Below are 9,617 nucleotides of genomic sequence, written 5' to 3' on the forward strand. Positions count from 1 at the left end.
TCTGAATATAGTAGCTTACACGGTACAGTATAATGTTGAATTAAAAGACGGATACAATTAAAAAATAGATGTTTTATACCTATAATTTAAGTCGTAAGATTTTACAAACATATTTGCCAGAATCAATATATCCATTGGTACCATGATTTTTCTCAGGAACTGAGTCAACGTTAAAATATCTACTTCATGCTGTTCTAACTGTGATTTCAGAATGACCAAAGGGAGAAGAAATTTTAGCAACAAAATATTACAATCGTTTAAAGTAAAATGACATTAAACAACAAATATTATGATGCAATAAGAAGCACTTCTAGTACCAAAAAGCATTTTCCAAGAAAAGCAGCGTAAGGACACTAGAAAATGGATCGCAACAATTTAAAAAAGAACTATTAAATAGAAAACACTAGTAGTGCAAAAATTGTACAAAACTGCAGAGTTGGGGAACTTAATACAAATTTGGAAGAATCATTAAATGAACGATATGGAGCAACGTAGAGATTCGTTTTAATTCGAGAGTAATCTTATTAAGACTGACAAGTACGCAGGTGAAATTTGCGGCCAGTGTTGGCAAGGGATGCGACCAAATCTAATTTATACAATGGTGTATAGGACCCGTTGGGCTCTCTCAATCTTTGGGTACGGTTTGCTAGATTACAAATCGTTCCGGTTGGCGATGCAGGCAGCCGGTGGTCCTCGCTAGACACGGACAACGTTAAGGTTTACGCTTGGCACAGAAACGCAGCGAGCACCCGGAAGGAAGGCGGTCCGTGAGTCACAAAATGGCGTCAGATGAATGTCCCCATTAATTAGCAGCTACCTTAACGCTCCTTCTCATACCTTTATCATTCATTTGAGTTATTCTTGTTTCCTGCGTCTTATCTTTTCCTTCGAGCCTCGAATCACGTCTTATTTCCCGGACGAAGAATCTGCAAAGCATCGCGGCTATCGCGTTCAGGTAACGTCTGGGTATAACGTATAGTTCGTCAGAAGTTATTGTAAATTAAGAGTTTAAGTTTCTTAAGTTACTTTTATTATGAATAGACATCCAGGACCCTGTTGGACAATAATTTATTAACGAGTAATTACAATAAGTTGACAAGTGACAAATCGTATAGTTATAAAATTCTGTTGCATAGTTTTATAATTCTACGTCGAATAGAAGAATCAGCTAAGTTGCAAAATTGTAAAAGTGACTCGAGAACTTTATTATTATGCAATAAAATTTATTAAGATTGACAATTGGTCAAATTTCGCTAATAATAAAGATCCAGATAATTAATACTTTTGTTGAAACAGGAAGACTTGTTATATGAAACTAACATCGGACAATATGTAGACATGTTGTAATCGCTACAGAAATGCTTGTGAAAACTAACGAATTTCTTGTGAATGTCGCTTCAAAATCGTGTTATTTAACATAAAGCACTTGTTTGATGTTGTTTCACGCCCTACATATTGTAGTTAAACGCGTTGTCAGGCAAATGGAAGATTCTTGCGGAGGATTCTCTTACGCATTTGCATAACGTCACCAACGTCAATACGGCTAATATCGCAATTTTCTTGTCTCGTTGAATATTCTATTTAACAGCGTACATCCCATGAGATTTAACTCTTCAATAACCTCTTATTGTGTGCCAATTTCGCACGCCAATCTTGTATATGATTTACAGATAATGAATTATTACGAACGTCTATCACATTGAGAAAGCGCCGTTTAGCGGAATATTTAGGGCTGATGATAAATTTTTTATGATTTATGCAAATCTTAAAGTAAGAAAGAGGAGCAAGAAAAAAATTAACATACATTTCTCGAAATTGTTTTTTGGGTGCTCTAATATCCTTTTTCAATAAAAATTTAATAGAAAATTTATCAGAAATACGTGCGAATTTTGTATCTTTGCACTTGTTAATAAACAAAATCAAATTATTCGTTTAATAGATGAATCAACATTTTCCAGAATACAGCGAATGCCTCCATAAATATTTTTCCTCTTATTTGTTTTAAAAAACGTTGAGATATTTGAACTTCCATGCAAAACATATGTCATGTTTATTCAAATTCATTTGCATAAAAGGTTTAATACCGGGCCAACACGCATGCCCAAAATTGCGATATGTTTTATATTTGGTTGCACAAATATTTACAGCTGTCGCAGTTTTATAGACTTTTAAACGTCCCTTAGTATGTTCATATAATGTGTGGTAAATCACGGACTACATATGGTAGATCGGCGTTCATGCGCATCTGGTCTTTCGATCATTCGTCGGATCGCTATAAAATACCCATGGCTGTACGAAATTGCTCGCGGCTTTAATGAGATTATTTTATAATAAATTTCCATAACACTCGCGGTAGTGGTCCGTTAGCCACATGTTAGACAGTATTATTACGTAAACCTTCGAGATGATTCGTATCTAATTACCTTGTTTATTTAATAAGCCATTGTCTTTGTCTTGTCAAGAATCAAAGATCGTCATCTTTTGTATTACAAAAAGCATTAATTTTCTTCTAAAACTTCTGTACAGCCTGTGACCTTCGTTCTCTCACTCTTCCTTGTTTCCAGCCTCTTCGTACTCTTTCATAGACGTCTCCGAGTAAATTGAAAAATTTAATAAGACAATCTTACGCCGTCTCATCCTCTTATCGTCATCTCCTCTTCGTTCTGTACCGTACGACTCTTTGAAATTAATTAATTACACGTAATTCAATTCCTCGTGTTCCTCTGTAGAGTTCATCGAAATCGTGGCGCGATCTAATTACCCGGGAACGTCGATATCGGTCGATTATTCGCTGTGACGATTTTCGACGCCACGCCGTGGCGAACATCTCCCCCGGGTTTGGGTGAGAAAACAAGAGAGCAGAGGCAATGATAAACGGGACGTGTAGAGTCACGAACCCGGTACGGGCGAACGATAATTCTCGGTCGTCAGCGTATCGGTAATTAAAACCAAATCACGGCTGTGAAGTAGAGCGTTTAGGTAGAATGAATATTTCATTTTCTGTTCCTAACGTCGATTTTGGTACTTGTACATAATATCGCGAAAAACTTTTTTCAAACTTCTATCGTTTCGCCGAAATCGCCACTATTTAATTACCAACTACCCGATGACTCGTGCCGATGAAATTTTCGACTCGCGTTGGCCCACGTGTTTCTGTCGCACGCGCACTACCTACCTCCATTACCTATACTTCACTCCGCATATATATATATATCCATCGACGAAGTATTTTTTTTTTTTTGTCCGGTCACGTACCGAATTACATTTTTATTCTTCACGGGTCCGCGTTTGACGACGCGTCACGTTCGTCATCCGAATCCCACCCCCTAGGTCTGTATGTACACGGTCGCGTCTCCTTTGCCCACACATAGCAATAATTCTTCGATGGATCATCCTGCCGGACTATTAATTCGTGCCAGATTCGCTTTGATCTATTACGGTGCACGGTCACAAGCGCATTGTCGTGGTGGGTTGCACGCGCGATGGCTCGCCGCGCACCGGTACCGCCGAAGATATCGGAATTCCTGCGGTCGATCGTTCCGATAAAATTAATACCGCCATCAAACGTAATGTAATTAAAATGTAAATTCAAGCGTGAATCATGATCCCAGCTATCTGTCTCTTTTCATCCATCGCTGAGCGTCGGTGTAGCAGGTTCAGTTATTGTTACGCGTTAACGATGGATCGACGTCCTGCCTCGAATCGAGCCGTTTCGTTCGATATACCCTTGACGAAAGTATCGCAAAAGGATTCGATGTTTAATGAGTCGTGAATTAATGGACGAATTAAAATTACGACCTCGTCACGCCTTTGAAACGCCAGTTAGAAAGGAAGGGAAAGAATCGGTCGATTTAGCTTGTTTCCTCCTTTCTTGAATAAACGTCGTGTTGTAACGAAGCTATTCTAAGGATGGATGGCTATTCAATTTTAATCTGTATAGAGTGACATAAATTGTAGCAGAAAGGTGTGATTCTTTAAAACAATTCTATTCTTCTCATTTGAAGGATATCAATTTTAAATAAATGCCGATCAATTGAATCTAATTCAGTCTAGAGTAATGACATAATGAACCTTGTTCTGGATATATGTACTGGAAATTTCTATTTCTTTTTCGTTCAATCATTCCATTCGTTGATTATACACTATCTATTCATATTGACTATTATCCTTCACATTGGTTTACCAATATCAGAGTTTTACGTATAAATACTTACGTTTTCAATATTATGGTATATTTTCAAACTAAATTACCTATGAAACGAATCGCAATTCCAAAAGCATGGTTATTTTGCTATGAAGAATCACACACTCCGCTGGATGATAACACACTTTACAAAATACATATAACCTGTATGTCGCGTTTTAATAAAATTCTTTTGAAAATGCGCAGGATGAAAAACTTCATCGGCAGACCTTTTCTTTCGAAATCTAATATAGAGAATGAAACCGCAAACCAGAGGTATAATCGTGACGAGACAGGAAAAAATGCAAGTAGCGTTCGCATGTAGCCACGATGTGTTTGCATTTCGAGCGGACGGCTCCCTAATAATTGGCGCGTGTTCGTTGAAAATATGGCGATAGTTAACGTGTTGTCGTTTGTACGAGTATTATTTTGATTCTGATCCGCTCGTGTCGTCGCTATTTGTTTTTACAAAAATGCGTACGGCGCGATGTTCCGCGAGTGGTTTAATGTTTTGTTTTCTAGGGAATTTATGAAGCGAAACAATTTATTCATACGTCGTCCGCCGCGGCACAACAATTGAAATTACTTTATTTCGCGTGTAAACCGACGAATTTAAATATGTATACTGATTTCCGCTACTTTTGCACGAAACCGTATCGTTTCCAGGAAATAGCTGGAATGCTTTTATAAGGTACCTTTATAACAACTGTCGTACGAAAGTAACAAAAACGAAACAGGAGTTACCTCTTTGTTAATGCGTTCCCGTCGTTTACGAATCCATAACGGAAACAGGCGTTCTTTGATTGAAATTTGATTCACGTAAAGATATTACATGTTTTAACTATTCCATTTTCTATAGAATAATGTCTGAAGATTACAAGAAAAAGATATGACAAGTATATATTTGTAGATTTTCTGATGTTTATGCAATTTATGATTAAAGAATAGTATTTTAATATGACATAATTAAATACATATATTTTACTTTAATATGACATAGTTGAAAGTTAAAACAAGTTGTTAAATCCAAAGATTAATCCTTTTGAAAGTAGCTTACAATTTGATGAAGTTCTGTAAAAAACAAAGAACAATCTCGATAATATGGGATTAATTGAGAGTGTATTGCTAACTATTATTTAATTTTGAAACTATTTCCCTGTAAAAAATGAAAAAAACGATTCATCCTGTTCTTCTCTTGTAGTCTTCGTTCATGCTCGTATAATTTACACAAACCTATCGCGAAACTGATCACGATGAGGATAATAAAAAAACTGGATGCAGAAATGATTCAATCACGAGCGGTATTGATTAAAATGGACAAATACGTGCACTTCGGTTCCATTCTTCGATAAAATATATAGCAAACGTTGGCAGATTGAATTAAAATATAAAGGTATAGGACATTTATAAATGTTGTTTTCTCTTTTTCCGTTTGCTTTTAATTTCAGTCTGCAATATAATCACATAAAGCGATCGTGACTGTTTTATTTAAATCTGGTGTTTGGCCAATAAGAATACAGTAACACGGTTGATGGATGGCTACTGTATCAAAACTCACTTGTTTGTCGAAAAGTTACACACGAGCCGTTATTCTTTTTTTAACCGCTCATTCAATTTTTACGCATTGTTTCGGATAGCTCGATGGTATCGGATCGTCTGAATGCAACGCTATCGCCGATATATCGCTAAGTCATGTTCGAACGAAATGCCAGCGGGGCGAAACAACGAAGTTTAAAGAGTGAAAGAAAAATGAAATGGTCAACGAACCTCAACAAAGTTAGTTGACGTGGAGTTATACGGAAAATTTTGGCACTCTTACTCCGCAGAAATTGCAGTCCTGGCGAAACTATTGCAAGTATTAAAGTTACCAGCAACTAATTAATACTTTGCTGACCAGTATATTACATTGACCTAATTAATTGTCTGGTCTTCGTGAAATTATAATTAATAATATCCATTGATTCACCGTTATGTGTATATTGTTCCTTTAATAACGTTATCGCGCTAACGGCGTGCAACGAATTGACTCGTTACAGCTACCTGCATAAGAGAAATAACCGATAACTGTTTTAGATAACCGCTGATTAAAACTATTGTATAAAATCATAAACGATAAATTAACTATCCCAGCGATATTATATCGTTTACAAAAAATAGATATACACAAAGGGCTATAAACTTCATGTAAACGCTAACTTTATGGGCCGGTGAAGATCGAAAAAAATACACACATGCGGAAACACGCTTTGTCAGTTTAATTATTTATAGCTGTTAAAGCTTCGTTGATAGCTATTATTTTTTATCATCGGCGATCGATCGAATGAAATGTTTTCAGAGGTAGAGTGTAAGGACGAAGACGATCGCTAAAGAAGGGGGAAACTTGAAACATTTATCTTACATAGGGTGTATCGGTAAACTCGTTAACTCAGCTAGTTTCTTTGAAGCTAGAAAAGGGCGCTAGTCGGGCAGGTGAATGACAGTCGGTCCAGTTTATCGCGAATTCTCAGCGCTCGACCTTTTCCTTAAACCTTTGCGTGCAACGATAATTAAAGGTGCTGGTGGACGCAAAACAGTGAAATTGAGCCTCGCCACGTGGCGGCAGGAAATACATGCTTAACAGCCGTATATAATAGATGCATCGTGGGCCACGAGTGATTTCGTGTTACGGAGATTGATTGCTTTCGAAAGAGTCGTTAATGATTATTCCTTCCGTCGCGATTATCATACATCTTCGATACAATGAGCTGGAAATCTTGCCTTGCCACTCATTACTTCCTTCCATGCCTCCCTCTTAGCCCGTCGTACACATAGGGTGTTAATAAATTATAGGTAAGGAAATTGATGAGTTGGCGTAGGTCATTGAGAAATATAATCACAAGCCTCAGAGTTATTGTACTGGAAATAATATGAGAAAAAATTCGTCGCTATTTCATCCGCGATATTTTGAACTTGATACCGATTTATCAAACGAGCTGTTTAACAGAATTTAAAATCGCTATCTTGATTATATTGGCAAAACCCGAAACCGAGCTGAAAACGTATATAGAAGTTGCAAGACATTTCTTGCAAAACACTTACTATACTTGCAATACACTTACTACAAATTAGTATAAAGTATGAACCATAATCTTAAATAATAATTAGTGCTAAAAACGATATCTCTAAATATTAGAAAGCTTAAATGATATAGTGAATAATTGACTGTTCAAATAAATATCTTTTAGTAGATATATATATATGTACATTTTTAGATTGGTTTCAAAGCCAATATGTGTAATTACGATGCTCGTGTCCCATCATCGCTCTAACGGAATTTCAGAATGTTTTGTATAATATCGAAAAATCTATGAATGTTTCTATAAATTAGCATCTGGTAATATTGTTTAATTGCAGAACAACGCGATGCTCCTTCGTTTCGTAAGCACGATTTCACCGCGCCGCCGGTTTTAATCTTTCCATACTTAATCCGTTTCGAAATAGGATCGTCGATGATTCACATGCCGGTTGATCGCGAACAGTTCAACAATGAAGCAATTACAGTTAAGCGATCATCCCTATTGTCAAGTATCAGGAAACATTTTGAATGACTCTGTTGTTACAACGAGATAATGCCTAGTTCCATACAGAGTAGAGGCAACTTTACTCATTGTTCGTGTCATCGATCGGTCTGGTATCGGACATTTAACGAATACATATGTATCGAAGCTACCGATGTTTCTATTACACCGTCAGCCAGTGAGAGAATGCGAGGGAGAAAAGGGATTATCGTGGTTTCGATGAAACCTATCCGTTGCATGCGAGTTCACGTAAACTTTACCGGAACCGAGTCCACCTCCGCTAAGCGGATCTGTGTTTATGGATCATTTTTTCCGCTACGAGAGCAACTTGGCAATTCCTACACTTGCAATAACACCATTGCAAATATTTTTTAACCATCCGTGGCGCGCTTGCAACTCGCTTTATCTTTGTCAAGAAGTTTCACTAGAAAGTTGAAAAATGTTCTCGTCTGAATATTATTGGAGACAGGATTATTTCGGAAAATGTACGTGTTTATTTTCTACATCGACAAGTTCCGGACTCAATGACTTTTCCCTTTGTGGAAGCTTTCGCGTAATATCAGTTTCTCTTTTAGCAACCGTTTGGAAGCATCCGATGTGACAATATTTTATGAAAAACAAAGTTACATTCAAATAGTCGAATATCAACAGAATATACATATTGTGGAATACTCCACTCTGTTATATGCTTGGCTAGCGAACTATCAAAATGGCAATTCACTTGAAATATACCAAATTTATTAATCGATTACATAAAGTACATGATATTAATTATAGATAAAACACATCCGCTTTTAAGTATAAGATTAGTTTAACGCGTTTTGCTTCAATACGTTTAATACTCTGGAACATACCAAAACCCATAGGTCGTTTAATATTTATACAATCTACTATACCATCTTAGAACATCTTCGTAGACACGCAGTATTCAAGACAGAGGGTTAATAATACTTCCGCGATGCGGAAATTCTTAGCACGTTTTATTAAGAGGTAATGAACTCGGGTGAGATCGCTGGGAGGGGTTTATTAATTAACAGCAATAACAATACCGATACACCAGAGTGCGTAGGAGTTCCCTAATTTTGACATGGTTTGATACACTGTGCACCAACTGTGTGTTATAATAGTAGGCAACTACTTGCGCAAACACTTATGGTGATCCCGGAGTGTACTGTTTGTTTAGTTACATTCCCGTACACGTTACTGGTGCACGCGAACACGCTGAGGAGAGAGAAAGAGAGAATGGTTGCTTATGCCCGCATGTTTCCACGCTGAAAATACATACGCTTGATTATACCGAGCGTTAAACGTGACAAGCTACGGGCACAGTAATTGCGTCACACCATTACATTTAATTAAAAGTTTCGTTCGTAATACTACCGAAGAAATCCGATTGTTCGAAGCTTGCTTAATATAACGAACAGGGGAGGGAGGGAGAGAGAGAGAGAGAGAGAACTAGGACGACACGAAGAAGCTCGTTCTCTCCCCGCGTTCCATGGCATGTTACAATTAAGCTCGCGTAAGCGTCCCGCTCTTGTCGCCACACTTCCTTTAACGAGGAAATTGTACCGAATGGAAAAATCGTCGGAAGAAATCTGCTTTCCGACACTCATCCTGGTCCTACCTAACACGATCCCCGACTGACTCCCTCCGACTTGGAGGAGCTCGTTAAATCGAACTGGGTCGTGAAAACAGCTCTTTGAGGATAGAAACGAGGACGGGACGACAGACTCGCGTCATCGTTTTACATCCATGGCTAGATACCGTGGACGTTTCTAATCCTTCAGACTGATGTCGTAGCAGTTTCGAGGCTTTGCGCGTTTGCGAACGATATCCAGTCCGGTTAGAGTTAGACCATCGCATGCATCGATCGTTCA

This window comes from Bombus terrestris, chromosome 12 (assembly GCF_910591885.1).
Source record: "Bombus terrestris chromosome 12, iyBomTerr1.2, whole genome shotgun sequence".
Lineage (NCBI taxonomy): Eukaryota > Metazoa > Arthropoda > Insecta > Hymenoptera > Apidae > Bombus > Bombus terrestris.